Raw genomic sequence first — 23956 nt, 5'->3', positions numbered from 1 at the left:
CTGCCACCACGTGCCTTTCACACAGTTCCTTTTGTGGTGTTTATTCCCTGTCTCCACCATACTTGCACACTGACCAATAGTGCTTTGCATTTGCCTTTCAAGTGCTTCACCAACTCTCATTACCGTTTTTCACTTGGCTTTGTGCTTTCACATTGTTCAAAAATGCTTTTTGCTTATTTTCATTGTACTTGTGCGGTATCTTCATATATTGTGCTTAGCTTTTTTTTTATTTCGGTATTCAATACGTGTGAAAGTGCTTAACGACTTTCTCAGTACTCTATTAATAATGTCCATCTAGTCTCCAGACCCATTTTCTATAAGCGTTAATTTGTCCGGCAACTTCCTTGGCCCTTATTAAGCCCCTGGGGCGCCACGGTTTGAGTGCTCTTTCCCTTCACTCCCCGGGTGCTTGCATGATCCTCTGCTTTCGCTCGCTCCCTTTCCCAGCATTGGAAGCACCGGCGAGCCACGCTCGCCGCTTCCGGACGTTCTTGCTGCCTACTGCAGCATAGTGGAGATGTCTGTGTCCCCCCAGCTGGGGACACAAGGCTCGGAACTCTGCAGAGCTCTTGACTCTCTCGCGGCTCCCTCCATCGCTTGGGTTCTTCGCGCTCCGGTGTCCTTTTCAGCGGCTAGTCCTTTCTAGCCTGCTTTACAGTGCACTGACTTCCCAGGCAGTTCTCCTGCATGTGGGTCACTCCATTTTTATATGCACCTGTAACCTCTCAAGGGTCTGCAGGTGAAAGACATTTGCCTGAAAAACTTTACCTCTATTACTGCGACATGCCTGACCTTTAGGATGGTATTCTACAGTCCTCTAGATGTTTCACAAGTTTTAATTCCCATAAACCAGGGACCAACAATACAAGTTGCAAACTACTAGCCACTTGTCAAAAAGCCTCTTGTCACTTCAGTTCTATACACACAGGACAACATTTTTTACTTGCCAAGAGTCCGATATCAATAGCCAGTAGCTAGTGGCGAGTGCACATTTTGCACCCTGCCATAAACTAAATTGACAAAACATAAAAAAAAAATCAAAATGGAAATCCTTTATCCATATCTAGCTGATGACTATATCCCTAAACTCATTCTGGGCAATTTGAGAGCCAATAACTGTTACCAATGAAGAAAGGGCGATAAATTGATAACTTTCCGATTCACAAAAGATTAGTTGCTCAGGACGAGAACTAACACCAATAGAGTGAATATTCTCCTAACAATACACTGTTTTTTTAGGACTGCGAGAGGCACACGTTTTACCAATCTGGATAACATACGAATAAATGCTTTCCTGGCATATTCGGAATTTGCAGGAAAATATGCAGTGTGTATTCATGTTACTTAACTTTCTGACACAGAAGCTAGGGGAACATAAAGCCAGCCCATTTTTGAAAGGGCTGACACCTTTGCCTGCTCAAAATATCAAGCAATTGGATATTGAATTGAATAGCTTTGTTTGTAAAATCGCACTAAATCGATTCAGTAAATGTGAGCATGTTGAGCATACAAACATCATTTCTATCTCTTTTGAGGTCATAACCTGATGGAAGGATCAGCATTTGATAAGGACTGACTTTATTTTTGTTAAGGGAACGGGACTATTTGTCTCCCATATATATTGCTGCAGTAAGCGTAAATATTTCACAATGAGCAGCGTTTGCTAACCTAGTATTGCATTCCAGACCAACTCCATATTAAGTACCAGCAGGATCCATGATCAACTTCATTACTTTTGCTCTCGCGCAAAACGACTGTTTCTACAAAGGTAGTCTGTATAAACACTTTGTTTTAAGACTGGTCGATCTTCAGGAAACTATGATGGACTGTGCTTTTGCGCTGAGCCTTCCGACTCTTTCTGGTAGAAGTTGAAGGTACATTGATATATAGCAACACACTTTTTGGAGACCTCTTTCCCTATGGCACTGACCTACTGATGAAATTATGCTGATATGACCTGGGAAGGAATCAAAATTGTTTCAGTTTATAGTTTGGCTAAATGACAAAAATGTTAATCTAAAGCTTACATCAACTTGTGCTGCGCTCCAATTGCTTTTTCATCGGTGAAGAAAATTGACACATTCTGGTTCACCTGTGTATCAGACCTATGGATTACTATATATCGCATTACATTACAATAGCTCACATTCTTAGCAGTCAACTGAATAGTACCAATTTAGCCAGTTCCTTGATTTGAGAACCATTGTACAAAAAGGATGTATACTTATACAGGCAAAGATGATGAACCTGCTTCCTAGAATGGAGATAAAAATTCTCTGCCTTGATGAAGCACGTTTGGTGTTCAAATTGGACAACCTGCCACAGAAACATTGTAAAAATGAAGACCTGGAGCCTTTGTGCAAACATCCTTTGAATTGTCCACGTGTATCTAAAAAAGGTACTGAGACACGTAAGCCATTAATTGCTTCCCTTGAACTTGTTAGTTTTTGGTTTAAGGGAATGCAGAATTTAAGGGATCAATTTACCCACTCTTAGTATTTTTGAAAGAAGAAGAAAATATTCTTGCACATTCTTATAGGTCTGTAAATGTTTCCTAAAAGTTGAAAAGGAATAATAGTCTTTAATGAAAACATTATTTTCATTATTCATTCAAATTCCAATGGTCTATTCAGTTTTCTTTGATATATAGCCTTCAATACATTTCTTTAACTGTCATTCAATTATTGCTCTTGTTTATTTGCTTCATTTTGTTAAGTTGTAATATTTGTAGCCTCTTCACTAAATTGGATTTGTCCTCTTTCTCATTGTATTCTTTTATTGCGTTCGCCAGTAGACTTCTTTATTGGCGGCTATCAATATTTACTCTTGTTAGTGTTTATAATTCCAATATTCTTTTGTTTGGATTTAAATCGATGGCATCTTTTCACGTGTTGCCGTCATTCCATATGGAGCTACAGCAGGGAGATTGCCGATTTATGCCTATCGTTGCCAGTGGCCCAAACCTAGCTGTTTTTGTTAAACCTATAATCTTAGAGTACGAGGGAGGAAAGGATATTTTTTGTGCAACATTTTCATAATGTACTTTTTGTTTTACGTTGTTGGTCAAGAGTATTCACTGACCTAAAATTACGCATTATAATGCCTATACTTGATACATTCCTTGTTTTCATTGCTGCAAGAAACACATTGAACTCTGTATTTTGATATGTCCAATTATGTAAACCTGTTTTGATTCATCTAATTGAAATATAAATCTCTTTTGATCTTGCATATAATTTGGACAAATATTATTTCAATATACACAATTCTGTGTGTTGTGTTTTCCTCTATTCCTCTGAAAGGTGCCTTCAAGGAACATTGTACACAAATGGACAAGAAATGCACCTTTTCCTTGAATCTCTTGTCAATTTGTGTGTAAAATCGCATGCGCCAAAACCACGCAGAAAAAACAAAATGGAGATCAATATTTCGGTCATCATGACGTCCTCACGTTCTGTACTTTACAAGATGACTTATTCTGTGATCGAAAGAAAGATGTCAATTGACGCACTATTTTAGTGCTTGCCACCTGTCAAGGGACTTTCTTTGTGGTGACTGCAGTTTATGCAGATTCACTAAAAGTGGACTACAATTTGCTACAGTTGTTTCAGTGGGCAGATGAGACATTTTAGTAATAATCTAAGCACAACTGACATTTATATGATTCTGCCTGTGGGAACCTGCATGCATTAGTTAGACAACAAGACTACACACAACAGGATGATGAAACATTTGTCTAAGGGTTGTTTTACTAATTGAGCCGCTCCAATGGGCAACCACTTTATGATTGAGCACCATAGAGAATATGATTTAATTGGGCATCTTGGAGGTTACTGCCTGAAAGACTGAGGGCTAGCGCTTCAAAAGGCGAATATTTGGATGCTGTCAGATTCGAGATGCATGTGATGGCACGAAACAATTGATTTTTCTATTAAGGGTTGGCATGAAGATAATGTATTAAGTAAAGTTTCTTTTATTCTCTCTATGCAGGACTCCATGAAGTATGACGTGCACGTTCTACAGCTAATACGCTTTTACCCTTGGGGATGAAGTTTTATTCTTTGGCTCCGTTAGACTTTCAAGAGTAAGTAATCAAAATTTGGTAAGCTATGGTTAAAGTACATTTGACTTTGACGGCTTGGTTTTATTTTTAACCTGCATTCCCTTTCTAACCAAAATAAACATGTCTACATTGCCTTGTCGCTGAAGTTGGGTTGTTTGAACTGACTAGATTGGTTAGTCTACCACCCTCTAATACATTGAGGTTCCATGTTGGCCCGTTTCTGAACTGTTTGCAAAATACGTTTTTCTAAATTATTAAATTGTCTTGCATTATGTTATATTCATATGCGTGTGGTTTTATGATTGTATATTGGTTTATAGTGTACTAACAAAATGTATTCATACTCTGCACGGGTTATGTAGACAGACATAACGCACTCGTCAATTGTTGGAAATCGATCCTGTAGGTCTCTGTTCCTAGTCGTACTCTGCTCTCTAAGTAAACTGCACAGAGAATGGGTGCGTGTGGCTGGATGGCTGACATACCCCGGAGCAGACGTGGAGGCATGCTGCAGCATACTGGGACCTTCTATGTGCTCTCTGCACCGGTCGCTTCACCCTGGTGCAGGGGTGGAAACCTACTCTACACTCATATATTTTCCTACACATACTAGCCCGCTGCCACATGGTGCGCATGGAGGGGGTACCCCTTTCAAATTCTGTCCCAAGTGCAACCGCAAGTATCCTTGGGTTGACAAACACGCCACCTGTAACCTCTGCTTGCCGAGGGACCACCCCGAGGCGAACTATAGAGCGTGTAGCCAAGGACCGCTCGACCAAACGTTGGGCCCACCAACCAGGCAACGCAAGGCCATGGAAGCGGAGGGCACCTTCAGTGACGGGAGCGACACCATACTTTAGGACGGCAGTTATGGGGAACACACCCGGCGACACAAGCGCTACCCACACCACTTCCACTAAACACTCGAAGTCCAACCGAGACTCGACGCGCGTGTCGTTCTCGGAAAGAGGCACAGAAAGAGCGGTCCACCGAATCGGTATCCTCTGGGCGTTCTCGGTCAAGATCGCCTCACGACACCAGGCAACCATCCACAGTTGCCAAAAGTGCCTCACTCACCAAAGTCATGGAGGTACGCTCGTCAGAAGACGAAGCCGACCGCCAGCCCCAGGCCGCTCACCAGGAGTCGGATACAGCAGACCGTTCGGCGTCTGCTTCCAAATCCTGACGTCCTCACTCTAAGGTAAGGGACACTACCCCCGAATCTCGACACCAGGCGGCGAAAAGCACTGAGAGGGTTAAAACACCAGGGGAACACTCTTCCACTCATGGGGAAGGAGGGTAAACAGCAGAAGAAACCATCTCACCCTTCTTCTGCACCACAGTTACATAAAGACAGTTCTAAGTCTTCTGATACGCATCTAGCCAAGACCCCTGCACAGGCCCATAGGTCCAGTCAAGTCGGAGAAGGGGAACCCTCTCAAGAAAGGGTCATTCCCAGTTCCAAGAAATGGACCAGTGAGGCTATAGACAGGGTTATGACTAGAATGTCCTCCCTAACAGACTTCTACTCCAAGAACCCACAACACTTCCTCACCTATACCCCTGACGGTACTACTCCCTCAGGATCTAGGAACCCACAGCCCCCTAAGAAGAAACCTCGGTTTGAGACCCCAACGCAAGGTCTGTCTTAAGACCCTTTTTACCTCCAACCTTAAACCCAGTATAGTGAGGATCCACTACAAGATGAGGATCCAGACTTGGTTACGTTGGACGACCAAACTGGGGTGGACTATTATGGGGATGACTAGGACCAAGATGAGGAGGAAGACGACCCAGAAGTCTACAGAATAGACTCCCCTGTAGCCAAAGAACCTCAAGTTACCGACTCTCCAGACGACAACCAGCCCCTCCTAAATGAGGTCTTAACTAGAGCGGCAGAACACTTCCGCATAGACACTCGGGGAGCACAGGATGAGAGGGACTTTGCTGAGGAACTAGTGGGAGAAAAGAAACCCATTGCCCAAGCCATTCCAATTCTCAAGTCCATCCAACGGAGAATTGATCCTTCCCTTCTCAATCCTAACCTCACAAGGGCAGACCCCAGAATTGAGAAATTGTTCAGGGCAGCCCAATCAGGCCCGCTTTACATAAGGGGTCAACTGAAGCCTGAATCCCTGGTAGTTAATAATACCCGGAAGAGGGCGGGAACACCTCTATCATCATCTGAGACTCCCCCCGACAAGGAGAGCAAGAAAATCTATGGGTTGGGAAGGAAGGTAGCCTCCACTTGCGCTTACAAGGCAAGGATTGCCATCTCTACCACTCTGCTGGCTAGTTACAACTGCCACCGGTGGGAGCAAGTAGCTGCCCTCATTGACTCCGCACCAGAACCTTTAAAGGGCCAGTTGGCCCAGGTCGCGTCAGAGTGGAGAGCCGTGTCCGGTTGCATCCTTAAGGCAACCTTTGATGCCTCAGATAACGCTGGCAGGCTAATAGCAGAGAGCACTATCATTAAGAGGCATGCTTGGTTAAGACAGTCACGGTTTAAACCCGAGACACAAGCATCCTTAATCGACATGCCAGTGGAACCTAATCTACTGTTTGGCAAAGCGGTAGAGGACGCATTAAAGACTGCCAAAGACGAGTATGATACTCTGAAATCCCTGGGACAGTTGACCATCAAGCCCCCTAATGAAAGAGGCAATAGTAATTTTCATCGCCCATGCAGCCAAAATTCACAAAGAGGCTCCAATTATTCACAGGGACAGGGTACATCATGGGGTAACAGCCAGCAGTCTACCCAAAGTTACAGCAGAGGAAACGAGAGGGGCCGTGGTAAGGGTAGAGGCAGCCCCAGCAGTGGTGGCACGCCTCCAGCAAAACAGTGACGCCGCGCTCAGGGTCCCTTCTCACGCATCCCCAGTAGGGGGACGCATTTCCAACTTCCCCCAAGCTTGGGAAGGGATCACATCAGACAGATGGGTGCTGTCCACAGGATACTGCATAGAACTGCTAGAGCGTCCCCGAAACCACCCTTCACTTCAAAAGATGCATTCCTCGGACCACCAAAAGATTCTCCTCGAGGAGATCCGTCAATCTTCTAGCAAAGGACGCGATAGAACTCATCCCGGGCAACCAGGTAAACCGGGATATTTATTCAACTTACTTCCTTGTGCCAAAAAAAGATTTGACAATGCGCCCAGTATTAGACTTACGCCCTGCAAACAAGTATGTCAAACCCCAAAAGTTTCGAATGACTACTCTCCAAGAGGTAATCCCCCCTCCTAAAAAAGGGGGATTACATGGCAACATTGGACATGAAAGATGCCTATTTTCATATTTCCATATTCCCAACGCGCAGAAGATTCTTGCGCTTCAAGGTGGACAGTCAGCACTACCAGTTCAAGGTGCTGCCCTTCGGTGTAGCCTTGGCTCCAAGGGTATTCACCAAGGTACTGGCGGTGGCGGCGGCCCACCTGCGCAGGGTGGCAATCCCGGTGTACCCTCACCTGGATGACTGGCTCATCACGGGGGAGACCCCAGTAATTTGCAGGTCAAACATTCAAAGAACCATCAACCTCCTCTTAGAATTGGGTTTCTCCATAAAGGAGAAAAAATCAAGTCTGGTGCCGAGCACATCCAACAGTTCTTAGGAACTGTCCTAGACACTCAAGAGGGGTTGGCCTTTCCATCAGAGGAAAGAATTCGGTATCTACTACTGCAAATTCCTTTTTACTAGCCCGGTCACCAGATAAGGGTGCACAAAGCGATGCGTTTGCTAGGCATGATGGCATCATGTATTTACCTGGTCCCCCACGCGTGCCTGCGCATGCGACCCATGCAAGAATGGTTGGCGAAACAGTGGTCTCGGGCAAATGGTTAGTGGGACGATCTAGTGATCCTTTCGCCAACACTTGTACAAAGTCTTCACTGGTGGACAAGAGAGAACCTGTCAAAGGGGGAAACCCTTCTACGATCCAGAAGTACAGGCTGTAGTCACTACAGACGCATCCCTGTCACGGTGGGGAGCACACCTCCTCCACCACACAGCTCAGGGTCTCTGGGTCTCTGGTCTCACACAGTAGCCAAGAATCATATCAATCTGCTAGAGCTTCTGGCAGTATTCGTAGCGCTTCAGGCTTTCGAACCCCACCTGTTGAACCTGTCAGTCCAGATCCTGACCGACAGCACAACAGCAATGTTTACCTGAACAAACAGGGAGGGACTCGTTTGCCAAATCTGTCCAAGCTTGCCCAGAAAATTTGGATATGGGCACTCAGATGGAACATTTACCTGTCATCTCAACATGTTCCGGGGGATCTCAATTCGCTAGCGGAGGCTTTGAGCAGAGATCCCCTCCCAAGAGAACACGAATGGTGTCTACTCGGAGAAGTCGTAGAAGACCTCTTCTCACAGTGGGTTTTCCCCACTACAGACCTATTCGCCACAAGCGAAAACGGGCAATGCCCAGAATTCGCATCCAGGTTCCCCCAGCCAGACTCCAAGGGGAACACCCTGTGGATGAACTGGTCAGGAATGTTTGCCTACGCTTTTCCACCAACCCCTCTCATGAGGAAGGTGGTCAACAAGATGCACAGGGAATCGATGACGCTCATCCTAGTTGCTCCCATGTGGGCGAGGCAACCATGGTTCCCACACCTACGCAGACTAGCGGTGTGCAAACCCAACAGACTCCCGTGCTGGTACAACCTACAGTCCCAGCACCAAGGTCAAACAGTGCATCCTCAACCCAACTCCATGAACCTGGCAGCATGGCTCCTGAAGTCATAGAGTTTGGACATCTGAACTTACCACAGAGATGTATGGACATCCTAAAAGAATCTAGGAAACCTAACACGAGGCACTGTTACTTTGATAAATGGAAAAGATTTGTTATCTGGTGCCAGAGTAAGCAAATCAACCCGGTTGATTGCACTCCTTCCAATCTCCACCTGCTGGATGCAGGGCTGGTATTTAACTCACTCAAGGTACACCTGGCAGCGCTGTCAGTCTACACCACCAATGTTTCGTGGTGGAAAGTACCAGTGGTTAAAGCCTTCATGGAAGGGGTAAAGAGACTCCAGCCTCCAATTTCAAACCCACCTCCTGATTGGGACCTTAATGTGGTGCTTGCTAAGATCATGGGCCCACCCTTTGAACCCATGCATAAAGCCAGTCTCGAACACCTGACCTATAAAACTGCCTTCTTAGTAGCCTTTACATCCATAAGAAGGGTCAGTGAAATTCAGGCTCTGTCAGTGCCGGATCCTTTCTTTCATGTTCGTAACGATAAACTGGTTCTACGAACACACCCTAGGCTCTCGCCTAAGTTTATTTCTAAATTCCACGTTAACCAGTCCATCGAGCTTCCGGCCTTCTGTCAAGAACCCAAAAGCTCTGCTGAGGTGAAACTACACACTCTAGATGTGTGAAGAGCGGTCCTGTACTATGTAGACAAGACCAGAGCGCTAAGGAAAACAGACCAACTGTTTGTCTCCGTAGCTGCAGGCAGAGAAGGAGATCGCGTCTCTAAAGGTGCCATCTCCAAATGGATAGTCAATTGTATCCAACTATGATACTCCCTTTCTGAAAAGACTCTACCTTTTATGCCAAGAGCCCACTCTACAAGAGGCATTGGGGCCACTCTGGCTTTCATTGCAAATGTACCCATTGACACCATTTGCAAAGCAGCTACGTGGAGCTCTATTCACACTTTTACTCAGCACTACTGCATTGACACTCATTCCAAGACAGATACTCAAGTGGGACATGCGGTTCTAAGACATCTATTTGCTCATGACCCTTCTCACATCCCACCTCCTTCTTCTAACACTGCTCGCTAATCTATGCATATTATGTGATCTAAGCAGATTCCATAAGCCTCGGAAGGGATACATTACTCACCGTAATCCTATATCTGATGCTTGTATCTGCTTAGATTCACATGCGACCCGCCCTTCCTCCCCTCTGAGAGAAGGCGCATGGATGCTTGTAGTCCTATCTTATCTTTCTAACTATCTGCTTGGATAATCTGTACTCGCGCTACTCCTCATGCTACCTCATGTCAGGAAAAAATACAATCTGAGGGTCCTACACGTGTGAGGGATCATGGGTACAGTGGACGTCGCACTAGGGATAGTATAACTGGCACGCCTGTGTCGACGCCCATTTTCGAGTTTCGAAAAACAAACTGTAATACTCTACAGCTTCCACTAGATGTCGGCCTATGCACAGCATGTGAATCTAAGCAGATACAAGCATCAGAAATACGATTACGGTGATGTATGTGTATATATATATATATATATGTGTGTGTGTGTGTGTGTGTGTGTATGTATATATATATATATATATATATTTCTGAGGCTTGTGGAATCTGCTTAGATCACATGCTGTGCATAGGCCGACATCTAGTGGAAGCTGCGGAGTATTACAGTTTGTTTTTCGAAAGTCGAAAATGGGCGTCGACACAGGCGTGCCAGTAATACTATCCCTAGTGTGACGTCCACTGTACCCAAGATCCCTCACGCGTGTAGGATCCTCAGATTGTTTTTTTCCGCCATACTGGTCGGAAGCATCTTGCGGAGTTCCCTGGCCTTAGCCATACTTTTGCTGTTATTATAATTATAATTCTTATTCATTCCCTTCCCCACCCCAACGTCGACCCTCGACCTCGACGACGGCTGGAGAAGTCATCGACCGTCGACTGCTGCACGACGGATCTGGGCCTCGGAAGGCCGCTGGCCTCGGCCCTTACAAGTAGGGAGAGTGGGGGGTGGTACATACTCTTCACTCTTGATATATAGTTACATTTTATATATTCCTACACTTAGCAGCCCGCTGCCTTAAGGTGCGTATGGAGGGTACCCCTTTTCAATTCTGCCCCAAGTGAAATCGCAAATACCCTTGGGTCGACAGGCACGCCACGTGCAATCTCTGCTTGCCGAGGGATCACCCCGAAGCGAACTGCAGAGCGTGTAGTAGGTTTAAACCTAAGACACTTAAGGACCGTTCGACAAAGCGTTGGGCCCACCACACCAGGCAGGAGGCCATGGCAGCGGAGGGCGCCTTCAGCGATGGCAGCGACGCCGTACTTTCGGACGGCGAGGGCATTATGGCGTCGAAAGACAGCCGGCGAGCGCAGGTCCCCGACCTCGGAAGGTCGTCCGGCAGGGCGGCTATGGGGAAGACCCCCGGCGACGCAAGCGCTACACACCTAACACACACTAAACACACTAAGACCAACCGGACCTCGACGACGTCGACTTCCCGGAAAGAGGCACAAACGGTCCGACTCGGTGTCCTCTGGGCGCTCTCGATCGAGATCACCTCACGACGCAAGGCAATCATCCACTCTTGCCAAGAGTGCCTCGCTACACACATTAACGGAAGTTCGATCGTCGGGAGACGAAGACGACTTCCACCCCCAGGCCGCGCTCCAAGATACCGAGACCGCGGTTAACACCAGTGAGGCCCCACGCCCGGAGCACACAGATACCTCTCCAGACCCTCGGCGCCAGGCGTCGAAAGTCTATGGGGCCTCCAAGGGACAGGGAAAACATTTTTCCACGCACGGGGAGGGGGGGAAACAGCGGAAAGCACAGCCTTCCACTCCTGTAAAGCCATCCTCTCACCCTAGGCAGACAAGCAAACACAAGTCTACCCTTGAAAAGTCCCATAAATCATCACCTACTAAAGTAATACCCTGTTCCAGGGAATGGTCCAGTGAAGACATAGACAGGGTTATGTCTAGGATGTCTTCCTTGGCTGATTTTTATGATAAGAACCCAGAACATTTTCTTTCATATAACCCTCAAGGGGCCACACCCTCAGGCTCCTCCGATCCTATCCCGCTAAGTAAAAAGCCCCGGTTCGAAAGACCTGAACCCTTCGAGGTTCAGCCTTACTCCACTCCATATTCTACTCCACTCCCCAGTTACCAGGGACAAGTTTTCCCTGGAGAGGACCAGGAGTTTGAAATTATGGAAGAACAAACCGGGACAGATTACTATGCAGAGGATGAGGACCTGGAGGAGGGAGAAGATGAGCAGGAAATTTACAGAGTAGATTCCCCAGTACAAAGCGAAGCCCCAGTTACCGACTCGAGGTTCTCGCTCGAGCAGCGGAACATTTCCACATCGACACCCACGGTGTACAGGAGGAAAGGGACTTCGCGGAGGAGTTTGTAGGAGAGAGGAGACCGGTCGCTCAGACCATCCCTATCCTCAAATCCATCCAACGAAGAATAGATCCTTCCCTGGTGAATCCTAACCTCACCAGAGCTGTCAACCCCAGAATTGAAAAGATTTTCCGGGCAGCCCAGTCTGACCCTCTGTATATAAGGGGACATCTTAAACCAGATTCCCTAGTGGTTACCAACACTAGAAAAAGGGCTGGCACGCCCTTATCTTCATCAGAAGCTCCTCCCGACAAGGAGAGCAAAAAACTTTACGGGTTGGGCAGGAAGGTAGCCTCAACGTCCGCCTACCAAGCAAGGATTGCGAATTCCACCACCCTGTTGGCTAGTTACAACTGCCATCAATGGGAAGAAGTCGCGGCGCTCATTGCCTCTGCTCCAGAACCGTTAAAGGGCCAGCTGGCTCGGATCTCGGCAGAGGGGAGAGCCGTGTCTGGTTGCATTTTAAAAGCAACTTTCGACGCCGCTGACAACGCAGGGAGATTGATAGCAGAAGGTACTGTTATCAAGAGACATGCGTGGTTACGGCAGTCGGGATTCAAGACAGAAACCCAGGCTTCTTTAATAGACAAGCCAGTGGAACCCGACCTATTGTTTGGGAAAGCGGTCGAAGACGCACTTAAAAATGCCAAAGATGAATATGAGACTCTCAAATCCCTTGGCCAGCTTACCAACAAACCCCCTAACCAGAGGGGGAACAGTAATTTTCGTCGCCCACGCGGCCAAAATTCACAAAGAGGCAACTATGCCCAGGGACAGGGTACACAATGGAATAACAACCAGCAGTCTACCCAGAGTTACGGCAGGGGTAACAAGAGAGGTCGTGGAAGAGGCAGAGGCAGCCCCAACAAGGGAGGTGGCACGCCTCCACCAAAACAGTGACGCTCAGTTCAGGGTCCCTTGTCACGCAACCCCAGTAGGGGGACACATTTCCACCTTCACCCAGGCTTGGGAAGGGATCACCTCAGACAGATGGGTGCTGTCAACAGTATCCGCAGGATATTGTATAGAACTACTGCAGCGTCCCCTGAACCATCCTCCACGACAAAGGGTGCACTCCCTAGAGCATCAAAGGATCCTTCTCGAGGAGATCGCCATTCTGCTAGAAAAGGACGCGATAGAACTCGTCCCAGGACACCAGGTAAACAAGGGTATCTATTCAACTTACTTCCTTGTGCCAAAGAAAGATTTGACAATGCGCCCAGTATTGGATTTACGGCCTGCCAACAAGTATGTCAAGCCCCAAAAATTCCGTATGACCACGCTACAAGAGGTAATCCCCCTCCTAAAAAAGGGGGATTACATGGCAACCTTGGATATGAAAGATGCTTATTTTCATATTTCCATGCTCCCAGCGCACAGAAAGTACTTGCGCTTCAAGGTGGACAGTCGCCACTACCAATTCAAGGTACTGCCCTTCGGGATAGCTTCAGCACCAAGGGGATTCACCAAGGTACTGGCGGTGGCGGCTGCACACCTACGCAGGGAGGCAATCCCGGTGTAGCCTTATCTGGACGACTGGCTCATAACGGGGGAAACCCCAGGAATTTGCAGGTCAAACATTCAGAGGACTATCGACCTCCTCCACGAATTAGGCTTCTCTATCAACGAGAAAAAGTCAAGTCTAGTGCCAAGCACCTCAAAACAGTTTCTAGGAGCTATCCTAGATACTCAGAAAGGATTGACCTTCCCTTCGGAAGAGAGAATTCGGAATATACTTCTGCAAATTCCGCATTATCAGTCAGGTCAACAGATAACAGTACGCAAAGCTATGCGGTTACTGGGCATGATGGCGTCATGCATTTACCTGGTCCCCCACGCGCGTCTGCGCATGCGTCCCATGCAGGAATGGTTGGCGAAACAGTGGTCTCAGGCAAGTGGTCAGTGGGACGATCTAGTGGTCGTTTCGCCAACACTCGTACAGAGCCTACACTGGTGGACAAGAGAGAATCTCGCAAAGGGGAAACCCTTTTACGATCCCGAAGTACAAGCCGTGGTGACTACAGATGCATGCCTGACTGGGTGGGGAGCTCACCATCTCCACCACACAGCTCAGGGTCTCTGGTCTCACTCAGTAGCCAAGAACCACATCAATCTGCTAGAGCTTCTGGCAGTATTCCGAGCGCTAAAGGCGTTCGAGCCCCATCTACTGAACTTGTCGGTGCAGATCAGGACGGACAGCACGACAGCCATGTTCTATCTGAACAAGCAAGGGGGGACTCGTTCGCCAAATCTGTTCAAGCTTGCCCAGAAAATATGGATATGGGCACTCAGACGGAACATCTTCCTGTCATCGCAACATGTTCCAGGGGAGCTCAATTCCCTAGCGGATGCTCTAAGCAGAGACTCCCTCCCAGAAGAACACGAATGGGTCCTTCACAGAGACGTAGTAGAAGATCTCTTCTCTCAGTGGGGTTTCCCCACTATAGACCTATTCGCCACAAGCGAAAACAAACAATGCCCAGGATTTGCATCCAGGTTCCCCCAGCCGGACTCCCAAGGGAAGGCCCTGTGGATGAACTGGTCAGGGATGTTTGCGTACGCTTTTCCACCAACTCCTCTCATCAGGAAGGTGGTGTACAAGATGAACAAGGAATCGATGACGCTCATCCTAGTTGCTCCCATGTGGGCGAGACAACCATGGTTTCCACACCTACGCAAAATGGCGGTGTGCGAGCCCATCAGACTCCCAGCCTGGTACAACCTACTGTCCCAGCAACAGGGTCAAACAGTGCATCAGGAACCCAACTCTATGAACCTAGCAGCATGGCTCCTGAAGTCATAGAGTTTGGACATTCAAATTACCACAGAGGTGTATGGACATTCTAAAGGAGTCCAGGAAACCAAATACAAGGCACTGTTACTTTGATAAGTGGAAAAGATTCGTTATCTGGTGCCAGAATAAACAAATCAACCCGGTTGATTGCACTCCTTCCAACGTTGTGACATACATGCTCCACCTGCTGGATGCAGGGTTGGTTTTTAACTCGCTGAAAGTACACCTGGCAGCCCTCTCGGCTTATACCACATCCCATAACAAGGTCTTGTGGTGGAAAGTACCAGTGGTTAAAGCCTTCATGGAAGGAGTAAAGAGACTTCACCCTCCTATTTCGAACCCACCGCCAGGATGGGACCTCAACGTGGTGCTAGCTAAGCTCATGGGACCCCCATTCGAACCCATGCATAAAAGTAGTCTCAAACACCTGACTTATAAAACGGCCTTCTTAGGAGCCATTACCTCCATAAGAAGGGTCAGTGAAATTCAGGCTCTGTCAGTGCAGGATCCTTTCTTTACTATCCACAAGGACAAACTGGTTTTACGCACACACCCTAGGTTCTCACCTAAATTCATATCCAAGTTCCATGTAAACCAGTCCATCGAGCTTCCGGCTTTCTTCCAAAACCCGCAAAGCTCGGCTGAGGTGAAACTACACACCCTAGATGTGCGTAGGGCGGTCCTCTACTATGTAAATAAAACCAGACCGCTAAGGAAAACAGATCAACTGTTTGTCTCCGTAGCTACAGGCAGAGAGGGGGATCGCGTCTCTAAGGGCGCTATCTCGAAGTGGATTATCAACTGTATACAGCTGTGTTACTCTCTTTCTGAAAAGACTCTGCCTTTTACGCCAAGGGCCCACTCTACTAGAGGCATTGGTGCCACTCTGGCTTTCATTGCAAATGTTCCCCTCGACACCATTTGCAAAGCAGCTACTTGGAGCTCTATTCACACTTTTACTCAGCATTACTGCATTGACACTCATTCCAAGACAGATACACAAGTGGGACAAGCGGTTCTAAGACACCTGTTTGCTCATGACCCTTCTCACATCCCACCTCCTTCTTCTGGTACTGCTCGCTAATCTATGCACAGCATGTGATCTAAGCAGATTCCACAAGCCTCAGAAGGGATACATTACTCACCGTAATCGTATTTCTGATGCTTGTATCTGCTTAGATTCACATGCGACCCACCCTTCCTCCCCTCCGAGAGAAGGCGCATGATTACTTTTAGTCTTACCTTTTGTCTATCTGCTTGGATTATCTGTACTCACGCTACTCCTCATGCTTCCTCATGTCAGAAAAAATACAATCTGAGGATCCTACACGCGTGAGGGATCTTGGGTACAGTGGACGTCACACTAGGGATAGTATTACTGGCACGCCTGTGTCGACGCCCATTTTCGACTTTCGAAAAACAAACTGTAATGCTCCGCAGCTTCCACTAGATGTCGGCCTATGCACAGCATGTGAATCTAAGCAGATACAAGCATCAGAAATACGATTACGGTGAGTAATGTATCCCATATATATATATATATGATACAGAGTATTACAGTTTTTGTTTTTGAAACTCTAAAAGGGACGGCGACCGGGCGTGCTAGTAATACTATCCCTAGTGTGACATCCACTGTACCCATAATCCCTCGCGCGTCGAGGTCCCTCCGATTATTTTTTTTCCGCCATTTTAGACAGACGCGTATAGCAGAGTTCCTCTTTCGGCATAAAGCCATTTACTTATTTCAATTACTGATAGTTCATTCTTTCTATCCTTTTCTTCACTGACCATCGAAGAACCATGCCGGGGAAGACAAAGAGACTGCCTGTCGAAGGACTACAGCGACAGACCGTTCGGCCTTGGAAGGCAGCCCCGGGCCTCAGCCCAGTCAGTAGGAACAGAGGGCGGAGGTCATTTTAGGAGGTATATGCCCCTTTCCTTACACTATTTTCGCCCAGCTGCCATAGTTTGTAGTTATGGACAAATCCCCATTAAAATTTTGCCCCAAGTGTAATCGAAAATGTCTGTGTCGATAAGCATTTAGTCTGTAACTTGTGTCTCCCAAGAGACCACGTTGAGGGGTCTTGTAGAGCGTATAGGCTCTTCAAGCCCAAGACTTTAAAGGACCGATCGACAAAACGCTGGGCACACTACGCCAGGCAGCTCGAGGCCATGGAGGTAGAAGGTGCTTTCAGTGATGGCAGCAACAACGCTGTTTCGGGCGACGGGGTAGCTTCAGCTACCCAAGCACAGACCCCGACCCCAGAGGACAGGTCGGCAGGCCTGTTGTGGGGACTACACCAGGCGGCGGAAGTGCATCAAAACCATCCACCTCTAAACACATATCCCCTTGTCGAGACTTGACGCATGGGTCGATTGGTCGACAATGCACGACACACAGGGAAAGGTCTGTTGAGTCCTTGTCCTCTGGGTATTCCTGCTCGAGATTGCTGCACGACAGGACCCAACCGTTGAAAAATGGCGAGGGTATCGCCTTTAAAATTCCCTCCGAGGGCTGATCGTCCGCAGACTCATCTACTCTCATCCAAAAGTCGATGGTCTGCGTCAGATCAGGAGTAGGCCCTAAGAAGTCTGATAGACACGTTTCTGGGCGCCAAGACGGGGGAAAAAAAAGAGCATTAAAAGGTCCTCTAAGGGCCACCCCCACCCCCACCCCCCCCCACCCCCCATAGGGATAAAAGCCCTCATAGGGAAAGAACTCCTGATAAAGAAAAACCTAAAGAATCTAGGCACATTTCTCATAAGGATAAACCTGTAGCGGCTAGGCCTAAAAAATCTGGGGTGATTCCTCCCACAGATTTAGGACTTCCTTCCCAACCCTTGGTAATCCCAAGTTCAGCAGAATGGTCTTCACAAGACATAAGACGGGGTCATGAAAAGAATGTCCTTTATGGCCAATTTCTACGAAAAGGACCCTGCATACTTCCAGAGTTTCCACTCCATTCCCCCCACTACTGCTCCCTCTGGGCGACAAGTGTCTGCTCAACTTTCTTAACCCCCTACTAAAAGGTTTTGTACAGACATTACAGTGCGGAGCACAGTCCTAGAGCTCTATGACCTGGACTCCGAACATGACGACCTCTCAATTGTAGAGGCAGCTGACCCTCAGTACAATGAGGAGGCAGCAGACCCTTATTATGGGGACAATGTGTCATGCCACTTACCTGGGGTGCGGGGCGCATCTGCAGGTCCCAGCGCTTCCCGTCCTGGCGCATCTACCCCCGATACAGGTTGGGGGAACCTCGGTCATATGCGGCTCATGCCGCTTCCGAGTTTTCCCGTTCGCGTGGTTCGCGCAGGCGCGGAAGGCCGTGTTTCGCCCTCCACGCATGCGCCATCCACAGAGCGCTCGGGAAGTTGCAAGCTTGCTTTCCAAGGCTCGTTTTGGGCGCGTCACCACCCGGGGACAGCACGGATTGCGTTCCAAGCCTCCCGGGTGCTGCCTGCCCTATATTAAGGGCTAGTTTGCTTGAACAAACCGCGTCTCAACGCGGTTTGTTTCCTGATCGCGTCCTCGCCTGTGTAACTCTTGAGTAGCACCTTGTCAGCCTTCCCAGCCTTTTGTTCCTAGTCCTTCCCTGCTGGTGTTTCCTTTCCTTGTCTGCCCCTGGGAGTTTTCTTGCCTCTTTCCTTTCTTGCCAGTAGGTTCCCTGGGCCATCATTTTCCCTGCTCCCTTCCTGCTTTCCAGTTCTTCCCCTTGTTCTGCCCCAGGGTTCCTAGTCCCTCCTGCCTCCTTACCTGTTGGTTCTGTGCCTTACCTGTTGGTTCTGTGCCTTGCCTCCTGCCATCTCTAGAGTTCTCTGCCTACTCATCCTTCCTCTGCACCTGCCAACTTCGGTTCTCTTCATCGATCCACTGCTTCTTCTGGAGCCAAGCTGTTGTATCCTGCTGTGGATTCTCCATCCTGTCAAGACCCGCCTCCCCTGTCAGTGCTTGCACTGTCCCGACGTCACGAAAATCAGGAAAGTGCGCATCCGTGGCGTTGGGAGCTGGTTCACCACTGACCTTGTTAGAATTCAGGGTGGGTGTTGCGCTGGTTCCTCGCGTTACACATTCAGCAACCATCAGTCGGACAGCCTGGCTACTTCACCACGACCATCAACTGGAAGTTCAGGTACTCAGCGCCCACGAGACGCTTTTCTTAACAGATTGAGACGCCTACCTTCTGACTCCGAGATGGATGAAGCCCAGGAACTTCGGGAAGAGATGCGGGCCCTTCGAGCCGAGATGACTGCGCTCCATCAAGAGAACATTGGTCTAAGACAGATGGTGGCGCAAGGTACCGGGGCTACACCTCAGGGCGAAGGTGCAATGGCTCATACCGCACCTATCAAATTCGATGGAGATTCAAGACGTGTGGCCGAGTTTTGTAATCATTGTAGAATACACTTCCTCTTCAGGTCCTCCTATTTCAACTCAGACAAAGCCAAGATTGGGTATATTCTGGGTAATTTGACTGGGAACGCACTTGCTTGAACAGCGCCTTTGGTGGCTGCCAATAGTCCCATTCTCAATGACTTTGCAGCGTTCGAAAAAGCGTTCCTAGAGGTTTTTCAATCACCCAATCTGGCTTCTGCGGCACAATCAATTGATGGACCTCAAGCAAGGAGCCATGGACATAATAGCCTATATTGGTCGCTTATGACAATTGGCCACCGATTCCCAGTGGCCTGAAGTAACCCAAAGGACTCTGTTTCGTCGGGGATTAAGAGAAGAATATAAGGATGAATTATTACACATTCCAGAGCCCGACACCCTTCAGCAACTCGTGGAACAAGTTTTGCGGATTGATCACAGACTGGCAGAACGAAGAGGAGAGAGACGTCGAGCTGAGAGGCTGTTTCCTAGACCCGCAAACACGTCTACCGGGATTCCTGGGTCTTCGGACTTCGGTGCAGAACCCATGCAGTTGGGTGCTGTCAGGGGTCCGTTATCAGAAGCAGAACGGAAACGCCGAAGACGTCTTGGAGCCGCCGGGCATTACTTGGGTACCTGTCGTTTACGCCCCCAAAGGAAGTCGGAAAACTAGAAGACCTGGTCCTATCGAAATTGGACTACTGCAACGTATTACTACTGGGCACATCCAACACTAACCTAGCCAAAATGCAACTTTTGCAAAACAAAGTCCTGAGGGCAGCACTAGGCATAAAAAAATCAGACCACATATCCAAGACCAGGAAAGATGCCCACTGGCTCCCCATCAAAGCCCGCATCATTTTTAAAACACTATGCATCACCCACAAATGCATTACTAAAAAAGGACCTACCTACCTCAATAACACTCTGCATCTTAAAACTAACATAAGATTACTGAGATCCAACGACAAATTCCTCCTGGACCCCCCTTGATTCAAAACCACTAGAGCAGGGGGCAGCAGCTTCACCACTTTAGCCCCCAAACACTGGAACACCCTACCCATCACCATCAAAACAGCATCCTCCTTTAAGCTCTTTAAGAAACAGCTAAAAACCTGGTTATTCAACCAATATTAGCACCCTAAGGTAGGACCCCTCCATCGGACACTGTTGTAAATACTTAGGCCACTGTATATTTTTGTGAATATGTTGTAACCTATATCTTGTATTGAACCCTCTGTAATGTTTTGATTGTGACTAATTCCTAAGCTATCTTATAACCTCGCCGTGACACCTGAGGGTCTGGGCGTGTAACAAATATACAAATAAATAAAAATAAAATAAACCTGTCGTCTATAGGAAAGGCAACGACAGGTCTCCCTTCACTTTAAGTCCTTTCCGGCCCCTGCTCCTTGTTTCAGCCCATGCAACCTGCTGTCTTGTTAGTTTTGGAGATCAAACTGACATGGTTAGACAAGAAGGTGGAAGCTCTTGGCTTATTGGACTGTGGAGCTTCTGGTAATTACATTGATGAAACCTTCGCAGCAAGGCATGGTTTACCTTTGTTTTCCCGGAAGAATGTTCTGCCCGTGGAGGTGATTGATGAGACTCCTTTATCCTCGGGGCCAATACGTCAACATACCATTGGTCTATTTATCCAGATCAAGGAACATGGTGAAAGAATCGCTCTGGACGTCATCAAATCACCTTCATATTCAGTAGTTTTGGGTTTACCGTGGCTGCTATGCCACAATCCCACTATCGATTGGGAAGCACGCACTTTAGTTTTTGCTTCCGCTCATTGCCTCCGGAATTGTTGCTTGCCTGGCAGGCCTCAGAACATCGTCATCCCCACACCTCTTGCAAGAAGCAATAGTCCACCTGGTCTTTGCTCATTGTTCCCAATCCCTCAAGTATACGACGATTTTCGGATGGTCTTTTCTGAGCCAGGGGATATACCTCTACCACCTCACAGAACATTCGATTGTTCCATTGATTTGATACCAGGTTCGGTGATACCTCATGGGAAGGTGTACGCCTTGTCCTTAACCGAGAAACAGGTCTTACAGGAATATCTGGATGACTGCATCAAGAAGGGATACATAGCACCGTCGAAATCCCCTGCTGGTTTTCCTTTATTCTTTGTGAAGAAAAAGGAAGGTACTTTACGTCCTTGTATAGATTACCGCCAATTGAACGACATCACGCGAAAAGACAGATACCCACTGCCCTTGATCCGGAATATCATGGAATCACTTCGAACAGCCCAAGTCTTCACCAAGTTGGATCTCCGTGGAGCCTATCATCTGATCCGGATAAAGGAAGGCGATGAATGGAAGACGGCCTTCAAGACTCCATTTGGGCATTACGAATATCGGGTAATGCCATTCGGTTTGTGTAATGCCCCGCCCGTCTTCCAGCGCTTTATGGACTACATTTTTAGCGACCTGATTGGCATCTCAGTTTGGTTGTATCTGGATGATATTCTCATTTTCTCTGTTACCCAGGAACAACATGTGGAACACGTCCGAGAGGTGCTTCGACGGTTGTCCCAGAATCAACTGTATGCAAAAGCAGAGAAGTGCTCTTTTCACAAGGAAAGCATGGAGTTTTTAGGCTATGTGATCAGTGGATCAGGCATCTTCATGGATTCCGCTAAGGTATAAGCCATTCAGGAATGGAACCAATCTCTCGATCTGAAGTCCCTGCAACGGTTTTTAGGGTTTGCCAATTTCTATCGGCAGTTCATACCCCATTTCTCACAGCTAACGACTCCTTTAACTCGACTAACCAGCAGCAAAGTACCTTTTCTTTGGGATTCGCAGGCCACCATGGCCTTTGACACCTTGAAAAAAGCCTTCAGCACAGCACCCATTCTGTGTCACCCCAATGACGAGATACCATACATCGTAGAAGCAGACGCTTCCGACTTCGCTGTTGGTGCTGTTCTCCTGCAGAAGCAATCGGAATCCGGCATGGAACATCCTGTGGCTTATTTCTCCCGCAAACTCACTCCTAGTGAACGGAACTATGCCGTGATTGAGAAGGAGCTGTTGGCCATAAAAGCAGCATTTGAAGAATGGAGGCATCATCTCCTCGGGGGACGGCATTCGGTGGAAGTTCGTACTGACCATCGCAGTTTACAGTATTTACGTTCTCTTCAGTGCCGTACCTCTCGCCAAGCCCGATGGGCCTTTTTCTCTCACTACGACTTCCACATAACTTACATTCCCTGTGCTCAGAACTTGAAGGCTGATGCCTTATCCCGTTCTTTGGAAGGAGATGTTAAGAGCGACTGTAGTGACAAGCCACTGATCTCTCCGAAGCATTTTCTACTTACGCTCTCACCTCATCTCCAGACGATTGTACAGGACACCATAACAGATCCAGCTCGGGCAAGCCTCTTGAAACGACCACAGATCACTGAACGCAATGGGTTGCTTTTTTATCGGAACAGATTATATATACCCACTGTCTCTCTTCGGACTCTTGTACTTCACGGGTTCCATGATTCCCGAGTTGGTGGACATCGTGGCATAAAGGCCACCCAAGAACTAATATCCAGGCAATTCTGGTGGCCAGGTTGGGCCGAAGAAATTGGGCGGTATGTCAAGAGCTGTCCTGTGTGCGCCCAGACCAAGACCCCATGGAAAAGACCATTGAGTTACTTCATCCCACAGAGATACCTCCCTATCTATGGCATACCATTGCCGCAGATTTCATCGTTGACCTTCCTCCATCCGATGGATGTACCTGCATCATGGTGGTTGTAGACTGTTTCACCAAGACTGCCAATTTTGTCCCATTTCCCAGAATACCCACGGCATCCCAGATGGCTTTGGCGTTTTTCCAGGAAATTTACAGGCTACATGGATTACCAGAAAAGATCATATCCGATCGTGGATCCCAGTTTCTGTCCTCTTTCTGGCGTCAGTTATGTAATCATCTAGGCATTCACAGAGCCCTGATTTCGGGTTATCATCCACACACTAACGGCCAGACTGAGAGAACTAACCAAACTTTGGAGCACTACCTTCGGTGCTTTGCTAATGCCACTCAGACCAATTGGAAAACACATCTGGTTCTTGCTGAAGCCTCTTATAACAATGCAGAACATTCCGCTACCGGACTCAGTCCGTTTTACTGTTCTTTTGGTCAACATCCTAAATTGGTACCTTTTCATCCTGCACCACCCAGTGCAGTCCCATCTGCCGATCATCTGGTCGTCACCATCCAAAAGCAACACTCGCTGGCACGCAGAACTCTTGCAGAGGCACAGGTGCGCATGAAACAACAGGCTGATAAAGGGCGCACTCGTGAACCAATTTTCCATGTGGGAGATTTAGTCTGGTTGTCCTCTAAGAATCTGCCAGTGCGTAATCTACCTACCAAACTAGCTCCCCGTTATTTTGGCCCATTCAAGGTTACTAAGCGTTTGTCCTCTGTAGCATATCGCCTACAGTTGCCACAGTCCTGGCGGGTTCATCCTGTCTTCCATGTCTCCCTTTTGAAGCCTTACGTGGTAGACACATTCCAGCGATCTTTTTCCCGTCCTGCCTCTGTTGATGTCCGCAGAGTGCC

General features: G+C 47.8%; 1 protein-coding gene across 4 annotated transcripts in view; it reads left to right on the top strand.

The window, feature by feature from the left end:
- UBAP1 (ubiquitin associated protein 1) overlaps nucleotides 1–23956 on the top strand; it is a 391833-nt gene that overhangs the window by 56187 nt on the left and 311690 nt on the right. For all 4 annotated transcript variants that reach the window (XM_069626846.1, XM_069626847.1, XM_069626845.1 and 1 more), the window contains exon 2: nucleotides 3991–4084. The gene's annotated coding sequence lies outside the window, so the exon portion shown is untranslated. The remainder of the gene's footprint in view (nucleotides 1–3990; nucleotides 4085–23956) is intronic.

This window comes from Ambystoma mexicanum, chromosome 6p (assembly GCF_040938575.1).
Source record: "Ambystoma mexicanum isolate Mex_15411 chromosome 6p, UKY_AmexF1_1, whole genome shotgun sequence".
NCBI lineage: Eukaryota > Metazoa > Chordata > Amphibia > Caudata > Ambystomatidae > Ambystoma > Ambystoma mexicanum.
Note: the sequence above shows the minus strand (reverse complement) of the source record. Positions and strands in the feature narration are given on the sequence as shown.